Here is a 17902-nt window from a genome sequence, read left to right as displayed (position 1 = left end):
GGGCGGCCGAGGGTGTAGTCGGCTCTCTTGGTTGCTTTGTTGGGTCTGCTCCTGTCTCTGGCCATGCTCCCCCTATCCCAGCAGACGATGGCGTGGAACACCGCAGAGGCCACCACAGTGTATATGTTTTTGTTGTTGTTTTACTTTTGTAGCTGTATGTAGAAGTGGCTGGTTGCCTCAGCTCTGCTCTTTGAATGTCTTCAATGTCCTTTCTGTTCTTTGATGTTTCCCTCTTACAAACATGTTTATGTGTGCTATGGCTGTGAGTTTTTATTCCCCTTGGCCTCAGTCTGGACCCCCTCTCCAGGGGCCCAGGCTTAGGCTGAATGTTTCTTTCTCTAGTGGCTCCATGGAGCTTTTTCAAAAATGTATGAAAATGGAAAAAGATGAGGAAAAAAAATAATTGTTTTGTTTTAATATGGTTTCTGTAGGAGGACAAACATGACACAAACCTTCCTAATTGTTAGAAATCCCACTGTTTATATTAAAAATGATTCACTGATAAGAGTATTTGGCGAGCGCCATTTTGTCCTACTAATTTCAGCGATTATTGAACTCACCGTAGTTTGTTTACATGTACAACTTTCTCCAGTGCTGCCACAGAAAGACGTGTTTTATGCCACTTCTTCTTTGTCTCATGATTGTCCACCAAATGTTTTATACTGTACGTGAATGCACAAAGGTGAGCTTTGTTGATGTTATTGACTTGTTGGAGTGCTAATCAGGCATGTTTGGTCAATGCATGACTGCAAGCTAATCGGTGCTAATATGCTAAATAGGCTAGCTGTATGTACATATTGCATCATTATGCATCGTTTGTAAGTACATTTGAGTTCATTTAATTTCCTTAACTTATGTCCTCTGTGTATTTAATTTATATTTGCATGTCTCATAAGACATTATCTGTATGTAATATTGCCTGCACTTCTGTTTTGTTTGTTTGCCATGTTGTTCCAGACCGCAAACGTTACCCAGCTCGCAAAGATTGTAATAAATCCATTAGAAGAAGACAAACTGCCGTTTCCTTAAACTTGGACACACACATCTATATCTTAGGCCATTCTAAATCAGTAATTTCCAGGAGTTATCTCATCCTGTGAGAAGCCTCCATTTTACTAATGATTTCCAAAGTTAAAAGTTAAAGTACCACTGATAGTCACCCAAACACCAGGTGTGATTTGATTGATTGATTGAAAATTGTATTAGTAGATTGCACAGTACAGTACATATTCCGTACAATTGACCACTAAATGGTAACACCCGAATAAGTTTTTCAACTTGTTTAAGTCAGGGTCCACTTAAATTGATTCACGATACGGTTATATACTATCATCATAAATCAGGCATCCCACAAGATAATCATCAGAGTATATACATTGAATTACAATCCGTGGTGTGGGATATGGGGGGGGGGGGGGGGGGGGGGGGGGGGGGGGGGGTGTTAGGTTTGGTTGGTATCTACACTTCAGTCATCAACAATTGCATCATCAGAGAAATGGACATTGGAACAGTGTAGGACTGACTTGGTAGCAAGTAGTAGACAGAGAGAGAGAGATCAGAAAGTATAAGAAAAAGTGTCTACATTTGATTATTTACATTTGAAAAATGGGGCATTTTCAAAAACACCTGAAAGAACACAATTAACTTAAAGTTTAATAAAAAACACTGAGATTAAATCTAAGTCACAACCCATCTGGTGAAATTACTCTCTGCATTTGACCCATCCCCTTGTTCCACCCCCTGTGAGGTGAGGGGAGCAGTGAGCAGCAGCGGTGGCCGCACTCGGGAATAATTTTGGTGATTTAACCCCCAATTCCAACCTTTGATGCTGAGTGCCAAGCAGGGAGGTAATGGGTCCCATTTTTATAGTGCAAAAATGTGTAGAATAAATATTAAATACAACATTTCTGTCAACAAAAATTTGCGTCAGCCTTTTATAGTAGGCTAATACAAATAATATAGGCACAGCACGGTGGTACAGGGGTTAGTGCATGTGCCTCACAATACGAAGGTCCTGAGTTCAATCCCGGGCTCGGGATCTTTCTGTGTGGAGTTTGCATGTCCTCCCCGTGACTGCGTGGGTTCCCTCCGGGTACTCCGGCTTCCTCCCACCTCCAAAGACATGCACCTGGGGATAGGTTGATTGGCAACACTAAAATTGGCCCTAGTGTGTGAATGTGAGTGTGAATGTTGTCTGTCTATCTGTGTTGGCCCTGCTATGAGGTGGCGACTTGTCCAGGGTGTGCCCCGCCTTCCGGCCGAATGTAGCTGAGATAGGCTCTTGCACCCCCGCGACTCCGAAAGGGACAAGCGGTAGAAAATGAATGGATGGACCCCTGGTATAGGGAATCCATTGATGTAAGTGTAAGTGTGTTTCATCAGCTATAACTTGAACAATGTTGTTCTTGGAGAGCTTGGCCACTAGATGGCGGTACCATGTTGGTAGTCATGTAATTGGTCTGTATTGCTTTAATAGAAAATGCATTTCTGCTATTGAGTGATTAAAACAAACTGCCTAATAAAGACATTGCTTGATCACAAATAATCAATACTGCTGGGAATGGAGTGTACAGTAATGGCCAATATTGCTGTGTGCTTGACCAATATCTGTTGACTAAGACTTGGTGTGGAGGATTTATTGGCATAAATGGAATTTAGTAATTATAATTGGGAATTACATTTTACACTGCAGTCACAGCTTGGTTGCAATGCCTCTATTGGTTGAGGAAATAGAGGAAACCATTTTGTGTGAGGAAAAGTCAAAACAATGACAATCTGAGGTTGCTATTTGGCTTATGTTGAAAATAAACAGCTTGACTCCTCTTTGTTAAAGAAGCAAAACAAAAGTGGGGACAGACACTAGCTGAGAATTAGGATAAACGTTCAAGTGGCCTTTGCCAATTTGACATCGCTGATTGGGGCCAAATGTTTTGCACAGTGATGCCAAAGCTTTTTGGCTGAACAGTTCATTTAGCCTGCTGCTCTAAATGCAATTACCGTCTAATTGCTGTAGTTATCATTAAAATAATTATCTTTGTTGCTGAATAACAGGACATGTTTGTCTTTGCTCCTGGAACTAAAAAAAGAAAAGGCTATTTTATTTCATTGCTTTATAAAGTGGAAGGCCGGGATGCCCCACAAGACATCTAGCATGGGAGGTACAGCAGCTTGAGAAAAAAAACACCCCGACATTTCTAAGCAAAGCTAACTTCAGTTGATGTGTGATGAAAAATACCAATTGTCTTTAATCTACTACTGTGTGAGAGTTTGAAAAGACTAACAACTGGGCTCCAAAAAAATAGTTGTTTTAGGGAGTGGGCAAGGCAGGGTGGTAGAGTATTCTCTGAGGTGAGGCTCACAGTGGCGATGTAAAGTACAGTTAGTTATCTACTGATTACTCAAAAACAAATTGATATTGTGAGAAATTACTTCCAGATTAATTTTCAGGAGCAAAAAGATTCATTTAGAGAACTTGTTAGTGAAATTTCGGTCACCTGGACGCTATGAGTCCTTCAACATGTTGAGCATGCTGCATGTCTTTTAATGTCATGCGTCATAGCCCACCGGGACATTTAAATTTTACTTTTTTTTTTTGCCTATCATTCACAAAACAAGAACAAATATTTTCTTTTTTTCTGCATTCTAACTCGTAAAATATACAGTACAGGCCAAAAGTTTGGACACACCTTCTCATTCAATGTTTTCTTTATTTTCATGACTATATACATTGTAGATTGTCACTGAATGCTTTAAAACTATGAATAAACAAATGTGGAGTTATGTACTTAACAAAAAAAGGTGAAATAACTGAAAACATGTTTTATATCCTAGTTTCTTCAAAATAGCTACCCTTTGCTCTGATTACTTTTTTGCACACTCTTGGCATTCTCTCGATGAGCTTCAAGAGGTAGTCACCTGAAAGGGTTTTCACTTCACAGGTGTCATAGATTTGATGCCTTCAGTGACAATCTACAATGTAAATAGTCATGAAAATAAAGAAAACGCATTGAAATGAGAAAGTGTGTCCAAACTTTTGGCCTGTACTGTACGTTAGGATATTCAGCTAACAATGGAGTCAATAAGAGTTTCTCTATTCAGCCCACAAAGTCCACTAAATAACCATTCCACAAAGCGCCAACAACTCTCCATTTCCAACTGGTGACCTGAATATTAAGTATTTGCGATATTGTTATTATAAGCGCTAACGTTAAGGACTTACTTTTAGCTGCGCATCGATCACAGAGACTAAATAGCTGCTGTATTGAAATCATGAGCTGGGGAGCTGCTCTCTCGCCTGGGAAATGGTGAAAGTTAATTCTAGATTATAAACCATGACTCTCACCTGGATAGTAGAAGGTTGTGGCCACAAACTGAGAAGTTTGTCAACTTTGACAGCCAACTTAGACACGGAGATGGAGAGAAAGACACAAAAAGACGCTGGTTTGCACCCACCAAATTTTTAACCGTACGCGAGGACTGTCATTTAATCTTCATCTAAACGGGAACATATGAACATCCCATCCGTCGGCATCCCAGTAAAAACAGACATTGTACAGTACCTGTGGCACAGTGGTTAGAGTGTCTTCCCTGAGATCAGTAGGTCGTGAGTTCAAACCCCGGCCGAGTCATACCAAAGATTATAAAAATGGGACTCAGCATCAAGGAATGGAATTGGGGGTTAAATCACCAAAAAATTATTCCCGGGCGCGACCACCGCTGCTGCTCACTGCTCCCCTCATTTCCCAGGGGGTGAGGGGGATGGGTCAAATGCAGATGATCATCACACCACACCTAGTGTGTGTGTGACAATCATTGGTACTTTAACTTTTACTGCAAGTTGTTGTTTTATTATGTTCGTCGTCTCTCGTGAAGTCTGCAGTGAGTAGTAGTCAGTGATGTTGGTGAAGGAAAAAAGCGAACATTTTAATGCCTCGATGAAATTAATGCGCCACCGTATACTTAAAATGAGTAAAATACGTAAATATTAGATGCTATTATGAATGTGTTACTACATTACATATGCGTGATGAAGGTTTTTGGATGTTTTGTAGAGCACTTTAAAGGCGGAATAGCGCGACTCTTATTGGCGCCATTGTTAGCTGACTTTTAAAAACATTTATTTACGAGTTAGAATGTATAAAAAAAAGAAAATACATATGTGTGCTTGTCTTACATAAAGGTTGTGAATGATAGGCAAAATTCCAAAAAAGTGCAGATCCCCTTTAAAACCTTCCTGCAACAAATGAAATTTCACTGAAAGGAACATTTACCAGAAGTGTTTAATATGGCAAGTTACAACATTTACCAAGTTAATGAGTCCCATTACCATGTTTGGTGGCTGAACTTAAATTTCATAATAACCACATCCAAAGTATTTTCCCAGAAATGGAAGCTAGAATATCCCCCAATAGATTCCCCCCCACTTAGGAAATAAACACCTTTTAAGATTCTACCCTTGGTCTCATCAATCAAAAGAGTAACTTCCTTTGAAATTCCAGCGGGAAGCGAGAAAAGATGACTCTCGCACGTAAATGGTGCTGACTTGGCTGCTGCAGTTTGCTCTCTTGGAGGAGCAAATAAAAACCAAAATGGCTATTGAGAGAGAGATAAAGAGAGATGAGAACAATAGTAGGATGCAGGACCTCTGGTTACAGTTTGGGCTTGTGTGTGATGGAGTGCATTCGCATTGCAAAGACTGTACAGCTTACACAATTCAGCTGCTAGGGGAGAAACTAGGTAAAATGTGAAGCCGGGATCAATTTCTCACAAGGCTGCACTTGTGGAAGTGATACACTCATCTCTAGCAGTTGGACTGCCATCCTCCTCAGTGGACCGAGCCAGTGGCATTTCCAGATGGCGTGAACACCATGGTGCATAAAAGCTGCATATTCATCCCTGCTTCTCTCAGCCACCAAACTCATTAGCATAGCACATGTACACTCACTGGCCACATACTTTGACAATATTTGTACATGTATGAGAAGGGCTAAATTAATGATGATGTTGTGCACAAAAATAAACTAGTTTACAAGGTTAAACTGTTAAAATCATAAATAATTCATTATTTGTAAAGGGATTTTCTTAAGTAACATTTTACCATTCTGAACTGTCACACAGGTTTTAAAAGAAGTTGTACTGTATGTATGTATGTATGTATGTACAGGTAAAAGCCAGTAAATTAGAATATTTTGAAAAACTTGATTTATTTCAGTAATTGCATTCAAAAGGTGTAACTTGTACATTATATTTATTCATTGCACACAGACTGATGCATTCAAATGTTTATTTCATTTAATTTTGATGATTTGAAGTGGCAACAAATGAAAATCCAAAATTCCGTGTGTCACAAAATTAGAATATTACTTAAGGCTAATACAAAAAAGGGATTTTTAGAAATGTTGGCCAACTGAAAAGTATGAAAATGAAAAATATGAGCATGTACAATACTCAATACTTGGTTGGAGCTCCTTTTGCCTCAATTACTGCGTTAATGCGGCGTGGCATGGAGTCCATGAGTTTCTGGCACTGCTCAGGTGTTATGAGAGCCCAGGTTGCTCTGATAGTGGCCTTCAACTCTTCTGCGTTTTTGGGTCTGGCATTCTGCATCTTCCTTTTCACAATACCCCACAGATTTTCTATGGGGTTAAGGTCAGGGGAGTTGGCGGGCCAATTTAGAACAGAAATACCATGGTCCGTAAACCAGGCACGGGTAGATTTTGCGCTGTGTGCAGGCGCCAAGTCCTGTTGGAACTTGAAATCTCCATCTCCATAGAGCAGGTCAGCAGCAGGAAGCATGAAGTGCTCTAAAACTTGCTGGTAGACGGCTGCGTTGACCCTGGATCTCAGGAAACAGAGTGGACCGACACCAGCAGATGACATGGCACCCCAAACCATCACTGATGGTGGAAACTTTACACTAGACTTCAGGCAACGTGGATCCTGTGCCTCTCCTGTCTTCCTCCAGACTCTGGGACCTCCATTTCCAAAGGAAATGCAAAATTTGCTTTCGTCAGAAAACATGACTTTGGACCACTCAGCAGCAGTCCAGCTCTTTTTTCCAGGGTCAACGCAGCCGTCTACCAGCAAGTTTTAGAGCACTTCATGCTTCCTGCTGCTGACCTGCTCTATGGAGATGGAGATTTCAAGTTCCAACAGGACTTGGCGCCTGCACACAGCGCAAAATCTACCCGTGCCTGGTTTACGGACCATGGTATTTCTGTTCTAAATTGACCCGCCAACTCCCCTGACCTTAGCCCCATAGAAAATCTGTGGGGTATTGTGAAAAGGAAGATGCAGAATGCCAGACCCAAAAACGCAGAAGAGTTGAAGGCCACTATCAGAGCAACCTGGGCTCTCATAACACCTGAGCAGTGCCAGAAACTCATGGACTCCATGCCACGCCGCATTAACGCAGTAATTGAGGCAAAAGGAGCTCCAACCAAGTATTGAGTATTGTACATGCTCATATTATTAATTTTCATACTTTTCAGTTGGCCAACATTTCTAAAAATCCCTTTTTTGTATTAGCCTTAAGTAATATTCTAATTTTGTGACACACAAAATTTTGGATTTTCATTTGTTGCCACTTCAAATCATCAAAATTAAATGAAATAAACATTTGAATGCATCAGTCTGTGTGCAATGAATAAATATAATGTACAAGTTACACCTTTTGAATGCAATTACTGAAATAAATCAAGTTTTTCAAAATATTCTAATTTACTGGGTTTTACCTGTATGTATGTATGTATGTATGTTGTAAAAATATTCACCCTTTGATGACAGATGAACAATATCTAAGTATTGTCAGGCTTGGTCAAAAATAGGACTTAGATGCAGAGTGGGGAACAATCCGGCAGTGTTTTCAGAACAGCCTGTTCCTGTTGTTCACAGCGTCAAGGCCATTCGAGGGAGTCAAATCGCAGATTAGGATGTTTGTTTTCCGCGAGCAGACAATACAATGACTTGTCTGTTCTATTCGTCCATGCTGGCTGCTCTCATATTCAATTTTCCTTTTCAGCAAGCTTCGCCATGATGTGATCCATCTTGCGAATCAGTTCGGAAATCGCCACAGTCTGTGATCCCACAGCCCGGCCCAAACCTTCCATTGCGACGAACAGCCTTTGGGCTCCTTGAGTGGCTGCCATCGTCTTACGAATTTGACGATACACCAGAGCAATGCCCAGCCCAATCAGCAGGTGCCCCGCGATCACGGTTCCAAATAGGTAGATGTCTTCCACGTCCTCGATGGAAAGGACTGAGAGGCACATGATTCTCCATTTATCCCAGGAATCTCTCACGTACCCCGCAGCAATGGTTCCATCAGGGCACACAGGCTCCCCCGAACCTCTTTTCCTCGTCGAAAAGATTTTGTCAATTGCGTCGAGAGTCCAGCTGATCATTTCCATGTCTGATGTTTAGATTTAAGGACAGGGCAAAGAAAGAGGCTTCAAAAAAGTTCAGACAAGACAAAACAAGAGAGCAAGCTGGGAGAAGAAGGGAGCGGGAAAAAATGCGACCGCCCTCACCAGAGGCAAGACAGAAAAACTACTTAGCTTTTTCCACAGAGACATTCGATCATTTACCGCACTTTCATGTTATCATGCTCCTACCTGTGGTGTTTTGGCAGCAGACATGTACCACTTTTTATGAGTATTTTACAAATAGTCAAGTGCATCTACAATGAACACACTTTTTTTTTGTGCGCTGCTCATGTACTCACGGGAGGGAGGCTCCTCTGACTGTGCTCAACACACAAATAATGCATACTTCATGAAGTTTTTTTTTTTTTAAATGAGATATGTTAATATGTATATATTATAAATTTAAAAACAGACGCCATTATAAAAACATTAGCAGACACCAAACTAAGCCCCTTAACTCGCTCAACATGCAAATATAACATTATAAAATGGTGTTGCTGTGTAGAAGATAAGTCTAATATTTTTTATTTCTGACAGAATGCAAATATGTTGACACGCACACACATTCTGTGTTTCTCGTCTGTCTGATTCCGCAGCCGTGTGTGTAACTGTGTCAGTTTGTACGTATATTTCAGACGTGCTAAATAAAACGCAAAAACGGTGATGAGTGTTGATAAATCACATTGCGCATCCTGTATAATATATTTGTACCTTCTTCTCCCAGTATTGTGGGTGTTTTGCTAATCAGCATGTATTCTGCATATTAATGAACATAGTGATGCTAAATGGATGTGCGCCTTATTCTGCTCACTTAAGAAACGCAATCCACTTTGCACACGTTCAGTAGGTCAGCTTTGTGTGTGCTATCATGTTTGCACATGTTTCAGTACACACAAACCTTTAGTAAATCAGGCCCTTACTCTTTTTAGTTGTCATGGAAGTGCAAAAATATGTCAACCACCATATGTGTTACCTAGAAAACATTACCTTTCTAATACAGTGGTACCTCTACTTGAGAGAAGAGTGTCCCAACTAAAGACTGTTTTGCGATAATAGCTCTCAGCCAATTGTTATGCTTTAAGTTGCAAGCACAAATTTGAGTCACAGGCATCCACTCCATTATTTGTCATAGCAAATGTTACAGTGAACCCCGTATGATCTGCCCAAAACATCTGGTCTTACTCACTTGCATTGGGGGTATTCAACTGGTTGCCCGGGGGCGCCTGTTACACCGTACCAATTACACCATACCGTCCCCCAAGTTTGTTCAAACCTTGAGAGATAAATATTTTTGCAGCAAATTACTAAAAACACAAGAGTTCTCCTGTTGTACAGAGGAACTTGGACCACTGTAAGCACATTGGCAGATACTTATGTTGACATTTTAACCTTAACCTAACTGGTGACCTGCAAGTTAAGTTAAAACAAACTTCTCAAAAAACCTACAGGGCTTTGACTAGCTTGTTTGCAGAAGGTCCTTAAAAACAGCAGAGCGCTCCTTTAACGCTGACAAAATAAATAGACCAAAATCAAATGTCTATTGTAAAGTATGCTGGTTCTCCAAAATATACAAAATAAGACACAGTCCGGCCCCCCGGTCCTTAGCTTTCTGGAAATGTGGCCCTCAAAGCAATTTAGTTGAATATCCCTGGCTTATAGCCACAGATCAAGCATGGGAAGTAAGAAAGTTATTGTGAAGGACAGTGCTGAGAAGAAGTATATGATATTGATTGAATTAAAGAAATAAATAATCAAAAATATATATTGTATTGTTTTTCATACAATATTTATTATCTAAACGTTAGTTTTTATTTCTAAAAGGCATGTTTCTGGTTGAATACCAGGTTGTACAACTTCAGTGGTTTTACTGTAACAGGGGAACACAAAACAATGTAAAATTAGAATAGGAATGTGACACATACATAATGTTATTTGGATTTGGATTATGAACAACTATTAATATTAATCGATGGTTTCACTGACATTCCTTGATCAGCGATCTTTATGATTTTTATTATATCAATTTAGAAAATGGATGGATGGGATTTGGACTTCATGCCACACAGTGCCGAAATCCTCTGCATTTTCAAGTCAGTGTTCATCAAGCTACTCTCCTGCTATATAAAGAAAGATACAACAGACTTAATGTGTAATGACTGTGACAGGAGGAAGCAACAGAGTGAAATGACGGCTGTCCTCAAGCTCGTACTTATCTCCGAGGATGAGAGTTCCAATTAGCTTGTACAAGGACATGAACACATGTCCACACAGATACTCTCTAACGTTCTAGGATTCGTCAAGCATCTGCCGCCAAGGATACAGGCTCGTCTGTTGGCAAAACGTCACTGTCACCACCGTGTCTTTACTTCTACAGTATCTTTGTCACAATGCGATCTTGGACAAAAAGCACACAGAGAACATCTGCACATGCCTCACAATGGCAAAATAGTGTTGTTATCTGTCTCCCTCATCGCCATGCCAGTGGTAGTAAAACAACACTTTGATGTAAGCAATAAAAGCAAACCCTGCTGATAACTGTGATTCCTTCCCTCTCTCCTGAAGAAAGGTCTGAGACAGAAATCATTAGAGAAGAAGCAGCGCAGTAATCCGATCACGTCTTATAGGGACGAACGCAAGATCAGTCTCAATCTTACCCCCCTGCTTGGCTGCAAACATACATCACCAATATCTTTTATGTATGGCTTCTTCCTGATGTTATTCTTAAGTCTATTGTTCACTTGAGTTATAACCTAGAACAAAATAGTTTTGAGAACTAGTTGGGGAGTAGGGTTAGGTTTTAGGTATCAAAACTCTGGACCATGTTGATACATGTGCCGACGTTAATGGTAGGAACCAGACCAAAAAACGAAGTATAAATCGAAAGTTGGATTGTACCTCACCTCAAAAGATGCAGACTCAGCCAACAAGTACCGTGCTTAAAGTATAATGTCAGTTAAGTGACTTCATTTTGCTAAATTAATACATGACTCTTGCACATAGGTAAAACATCACCACAACTCTGTATAATCGTATTGAGTTAGGTTTAACATTTCTGTTAGAAATATGCTAAATGTATGTTGCCTGCCTGGTTCAGCCCCTGATTTTGTTCCGCCCAGGGCTCAAACTGAGGTCCTCTGATTGACAGTCGAGGTATAAGTATCTAGCTAAAAGCTTGAGCTGTCAACTCCAGCACAAACTTTTAGTTGTTAGGGAGTAAGGTTTACCAATGTACAGGTGCCACAGCCACACTCCGTTAAATACGCACCTATAGTACTGTAAAATCTTGCAATTTTTGCAATGTTGTTGTCATGACTTGAATGATTCAGCCAAAAGTGGACCCTGCAAGAGATTGGTTTGAGTTCTTGGTGGCACCAGATGACTGCTAATCAGGATGCCCTCGATGCAAGATGTGCCAACATGTTGGACATGCGCTGTGGCTTGACGCCAACGTGGTTGGGTTCCTCAGCCCTTGCCCATGGAAACCCCCTCTCACCTTTCCCTGCTCTATTGACCTCTTTGGGGAGATCTTGAATTCGTCCCTCAACAGTCAACATTTACTGCACGCTGGCTGACAAAGCGCCCACCCAGTGACGGACTTCCACACTGGCTGACGAGGCAACCATATCACGCTTCCTCCTCCTTGTTGGTTCCATCTGTGACCGTTTCATGGACGCAACAGCAGAAAAGCCCTGGACTAGTGCATAATTATTCACTGCTGCTGCAACGTCCATCATGCACCTGCCTGCATCGACCTCGCCAGCTGCAGCGGCACTCCACTCTGCCGCCGGCACCTGACTCTTCTTCACTGGCTTCTGGTGACCTATGGCCTGGAGTGGGTCCGTCTTGTTTGCAGGGGTGAAGTTCAGCGACCCTTCCCCAAGCCTATGTGCCCCCCCCCTTTGCTTTGGGCTACTTTGAATATCTGGAATCAGTTTTGTGAAGAGGGACTACAGTCATGATTTGTAGCAGTAGCAGATTTAGAGGTTGTTTACTTATGTTCTAGTGTGTTGTAGTATTTCCTGTTGAGAGATATTAAATTTGCTTCCATTTCCTATTGCTTCCATTTTCCACCACTTCTGTAGTCTGAGCACTGGCTCCCTCGGCTGTCCCTGATTGGCAATCAGGAAATACATGTCCCTGGTTGCCAATCAAGATGCTTCTTATGCTTTGCTTGGGACCTTGATGTGCCACACGGCGTTCCCTGTTTCCAGTGTCTGTTTGGCTTTTTGTGCAATGCCACGCCACACTATTTTCATTTTGTTTTCCCCAATAAAAGGACTTTTAATAAAAGGGCATGCTGTTTCTAGTCTCTGCAGATCAGAACAACGGTACAATTTGGACATTAACTGTGTTTGTACCACTGCTAAGTTTGCTAATATTATTATTAATTAATATATTATTAATATATCTGAAACTATCATCAGATATTATCCAAATGATGCCTAACCTTACACGGTACTACTATGAATGACTAGAATATGTTTTGCTTAAATTCTTTCAATGTATTTACCACCATTACCCAAATATATGAAAAATCCTTTTGTTCCAGACTCGTTTTTAGAAAATCATTGTCAAAGACAAAATGTATATATTTGTAAAAATATGTATCAGTGAATACAATAGAAAAAAAACTGTCAAAAACAACATACATTATTTTTTAGTTATTTGACAGTTGTTTAATGGCTGTGTCATTATTTATTATTATCTTAAAATGATCATCATAATTACCTCTGTTTTATTTGCTATCTTGTCCAACCTTTAAGATCACCCTCTACCCCGCTGTCTTTTTTTTGATTGATTGATTGAAATTTTTATTAGTAGATTGCACAGTACAGTACATATTCCGTACAATTACAAATGGTAACACCCGAATACGTTTTTCAACTTGTTTAAGTCGGGGTCCACGTAAATCAATTCATGGTAAGTGCCTAGTGTGTGTGAGTGATAGAAAGCAATGCTTGGGGAGAGGTCGTTAGGCACCACCAGTTTGTTTACGTGTCTAAACCTCTAAACCGTGAGTATAAGATGACTCATCTTTTTCAGATTTTTTTCCAGGTAAAGTCTTCTGTGTCAATATGACACATTTATTCCCTTGATTTTGTGATCCAGCTCTTCAATTGAATTTGTTTCTGCACAGACACCGTGAATCCTAACACATTGGTTAGCAACACAAACACACACAAACAAGTAACAATCTGCTGATGAAGGCCCAGTCTCCATGGCACAACAACACGGCGTGCTCCCTCAGGACGTTCCACATGCAGAACATTCAGTTTGTGATGGTAAACTCATCGAGTCGCTGACTAGTTTTTTACATTTATATTAAACACCTCACAGTTTATTTTTATTGAAAGGAACTTACAGTCGTAGTCAAAAGTTTACATACACTTGTAAAGAACATAATGTCATGGCTGTCTTGAGTTTCCAATAATTTCTACAACTCTTATTTTTTTGTGATAGAGTGATTGGAACACATACTTGTTGGTCACAAAAAACATTCATGAAGTTTGGTTCTTTTATGAATTTATTATGGGTCTACTGAAAATGTGACCAAATCTGCTGGGTCAGAAGTATACATACAGCAATGTTAATATTTGGTTACATGTCCTTTGGCAAGTTCCACTGCAATAAGGCGCTTTTGGTAGCCATCCACAAGCTTCTGGTTGAATTTTTCACCACTCCTCTTAACAAAATTGGTTTTAGTTCAGCTAAATTTGTTGGTTTTCTGACATGGACTTGTTTCTTCAGCATTGTCCACATGTTTAAGTCAGGACTTTGGGAAGGCCATTCTAAAACCTTGATTCTAGCCTTATTTAGCCATTCCTTTACCACTTTTGACGTGTGTTTGGGGTCATTGTCCTGTTGGAACACCCAACTGCGGCCAAGACCCAACCTCCGGGCTGATAGGATATGATAGGATAGGATAGGATAGGATAGGTCTTTATTGTCATTGCACAAGTACAATGAAACGTTGTTTTCAGCACAAACCTGTTCAAGATTAGACAAACAAACGGTGTACAGGGTTACAGAACAGGAACGCTGATGGGTGGCCACAAGGCGCCACGTAAAAGATGGGGAAAAAGGTAAAACGCTGGGGAAGAATGAGTAAAAAAATACAATCTAGACTGGGCTCCTAAGGGGGCCCAGTCTGGAGTGGGAAAAAAACTCCATAGCAAAGCACATATACATATTACAACATACATCTCGAGATATCTAGCAACAGAGGGAAGGTAGTGCGGGGTCATGGTGATAGGTCGCAGCTCTCAGGCGCTGACCATCCTTTCATCACCCTTATGGGATTTGCGTCGAGGGCGTTGGATTGGGGGGGGGGGGGGGGGGGGGCATGTATGTGTGGCGTATATTTTTGTGGATGCATGTTTGTGTGTAAGCCTGCAATGTGTCTCTGTTCCGCGGCCTTGATGTTCGTGCAGTCGCTAGTCCAAAGTCAACAACAACAGGTGTGTGTCCATGAGAGACAAGAAGGGAGTTTGTTGTGTCTGTTGATTTTAGGTTGTCCTGAAGAATTTGGAGGTAATCCTCCTTTTTCATTGTCCAATTTACTCTCTGTAAAGAACCAGTTCCATTGGCAGCAAAACAGGCCCAGAGCATAATACACCATGCTTGATGGTAGGCATGGTGCTCCTTGGATTAAATGTGCTCCAAACACTCTATCACATAAAAAACAAGAGTTGTAGAAATTATTGGAACTCCACACAGCCATGACATTATGTTCTTTAGAAGTGTATGTAAACTTTTGACCACGACTGTAAATACATATATTGTTTAAATATATTTCACAGGCTGGAAGACAGCAGAACCGCCATTATTGACTGTGTTGGGTAATTTACAGTAGACAGTAAATACAAGCTATACACTTACTACTCTAAAGTATATTCAAGTTTCATTTCTATAGTATTGTTCCTTGAGAAGATATAATATAATGTCCAAGGTGTATTTACTTGTGTGACATAACTATTGCTATAATAAACTATTGCCTATTGGTGGTGTGACTTGTGTGTGTGAAGCAATGTGATGCTATTGTGTGTGCAAATCTAAATTAAAAAAATCTTGGCTATGGCTATGGAAGCAAAAGGAAACATATTGGCATCTGTCAGCATGATAAATGCGTTGGAGCAAGTTGGTTTTCCTTCACAGTACAGCTGAAAGTCTCAGTGGACTAAATGAGTCGAGCCTTATAGGAGCTCTTCACACCACATGAGAGCTCTATAGGCTCCAATTGATTTATTTCCCCCCCTGAGGGCGAAGCCCCATTCTAAAGGAAGTAAGATGAAACTAAACTCACTGGGCACAACATTACTTTACGGAGCATAGGCAGTAATTTATTTTTAAAAAAAACATCTGATCTTACAAAATTATACTGCAGTGCATCATGTACAAAAGGGTCTGCAGTAGTAGACCACTACAAACTACATCCACAATAATAAGCATGTCGGTGCATGTTGCTGTATTTCCCTTATTTTCCCTCAATTTCTGGAAATGTCATTCATTTTCAAATGTTGACATGTTTGATTAGGGGAAGGTGCAGAATTTGGTCCATTTACCAGGTATCGATCTGCGTAAAATCAAACGGTGCCGCACCAGGCACCAGCTCAAACGTTTGGCAAGCACTTAGAGCAGACTCAGTCAGACTGCCTCTAGGTAATGTTGCAATGTTCCATGCCAACAAAGCAAGTATGTATGATAGAAAACACATTTAAACCTAAAATAAGGCTCCACTTTCCCAAAATGCGCTAGCTCTTTGTTTTCATTTTAAGCGGCTTTGCCACATACATGCTGCTGATTAGCAATTTTACATGTTGATTTTAACACTGACTTAAAACGTACAAAACACCTCGTAATTAAATGCAACTAAAATGCAACTTAGGCACCTTTTACACTAAGCCAGCTAAGGTTATCCAAGGTAAATCCCACCTAACCTTATCCTTGTCCACACACACAATGGTCATTTAAGACCCCCCCACCCCCCCCTCTGTCCGCCGGCGCAAGGCGACCTAATACGCATGCACGTAAAATGGGCACGTCATAGTCACCTCCAGTGTTGCTTTGTGTGCAAGTTCTTAAATTAAATTTAACTTATCTAAACAATATCCAGTGTTGTGGTATTTCAATTAGCTGGAATCCAGTGTGCTTATTGTAGTGAATCACACCTGAGCCATCATAAATTAATAACAACTTTAATGGACATGTGAAAGTAAACAATGTGATAAATAACATTTTACAACAATCAATCTAGGTATCTAGATATCTGGTCAGGACACTCCTCACTCTTTTGCCTTCACCTTCATTGTCCATTCGTTTTTGGTGACTTTATATACTCTGGACCTAGACGTTGAGTCCGCGGCATACATGGTGGACAATAACTGATACAGTCTGCTTTGCCAGTCCAAATGCATTCACTGTTTTTCGTAGTATTCCCTCGTCGGCCAGGGAATACTAAGCACACGCTACCTTTTTTATCACATCCACGGGAGCCCGCATTCTCGTTGTCTCTCCTTCGACAAATGGACAAAGTTTTTCGGTAAGTAGAATCACAGCTGACCTGGACATTTGAAAGTTCTCTTGCTGTCTGAGAAGTGTTGTATCCCAAATAGCTGCAATCGCTTTCTCTTAAGGTATTCATGTATGATTTCCACAAGCGTCGGTACATGTAGAAGAAGGAGAAACACGGCATGTCTGGATAACTCACCTCCATCTTTCTAGTGTTTTCCTCCGAGTGGAAACAGGTTGTTATAAAGCTGGCTGTGGCGCATTCTTTCTGACGTCACTTCCTGTGTGGGGCACGGTCTTTCTGGTGTCACTTCCTCTCCGAACTCAGTTTGTAAACGATCAATGAGTCCATACAAAGCTACGAGCCGGAGTTTCAAGAAATACACGGCACATTTACCCGTGTAAAAAATTATCCAAGGAGAGTAACCTTAAACGATGGTTTAGTGTGGCTAGCACGATGCTTACGCTAAATAATTATTCGTTTAAAGAGTTATCCGACGTAATGTAGACAGGGCCTTACAATCAAACTGCTGATGTGTAATCAGTACAATACTTACGGTATAAACACTTTATAGGGCGCAACAGAAGAATAGAGTGGCACACTCAGCTTCATGTTAAAGACTACTTCCTGACTCGGCAACACACCGCAGTCTATACACTACTGCCATTCAAGCTCTTGGAATTTGCAAAGTCTATTATATAGTGCTCGCAAATAAAACTCAATAGTGTAAGAAAAGTATGTAACGACTGGACAGCACAGTTATCATAATCAGCGCATTGTTAAATGTTTTCTATTTTAAAACATTGATTCTATAATCCGCGTTTTGTAAACCTACTCAGTGGCCTTGTGGTTAGAGTGTCCGCCCTGAGATCGGTAGGTTGTGAGTTCAAACCCCGTCATACCAAAGACTATAAAAATAGGACCCATTACCTCCCTGCTTGGCACTCAGCATCAATGTTTGGAATTGGGA

The sequence above is a fragment of the Entelurus aequoreus genome, linkage group LG09 (assembly GCF_033978785.1).
Source record: "Entelurus aequoreus isolate RoL-2023_Sb linkage group LG09, RoL_Eaeq_v1.1, whole genome shotgun sequence".
NCBI classification, from domain to species: Eukaryota; Metazoa; Chordata; class Actinopteri; order Syngnathiformes; family Syngnathidae; genus Entelurus; species Entelurus aequoreus.
The sequence above is the reverse complement of the archived record's forward strand: the minus strand, read 5'-3'. Positions refer to the sequence as shown.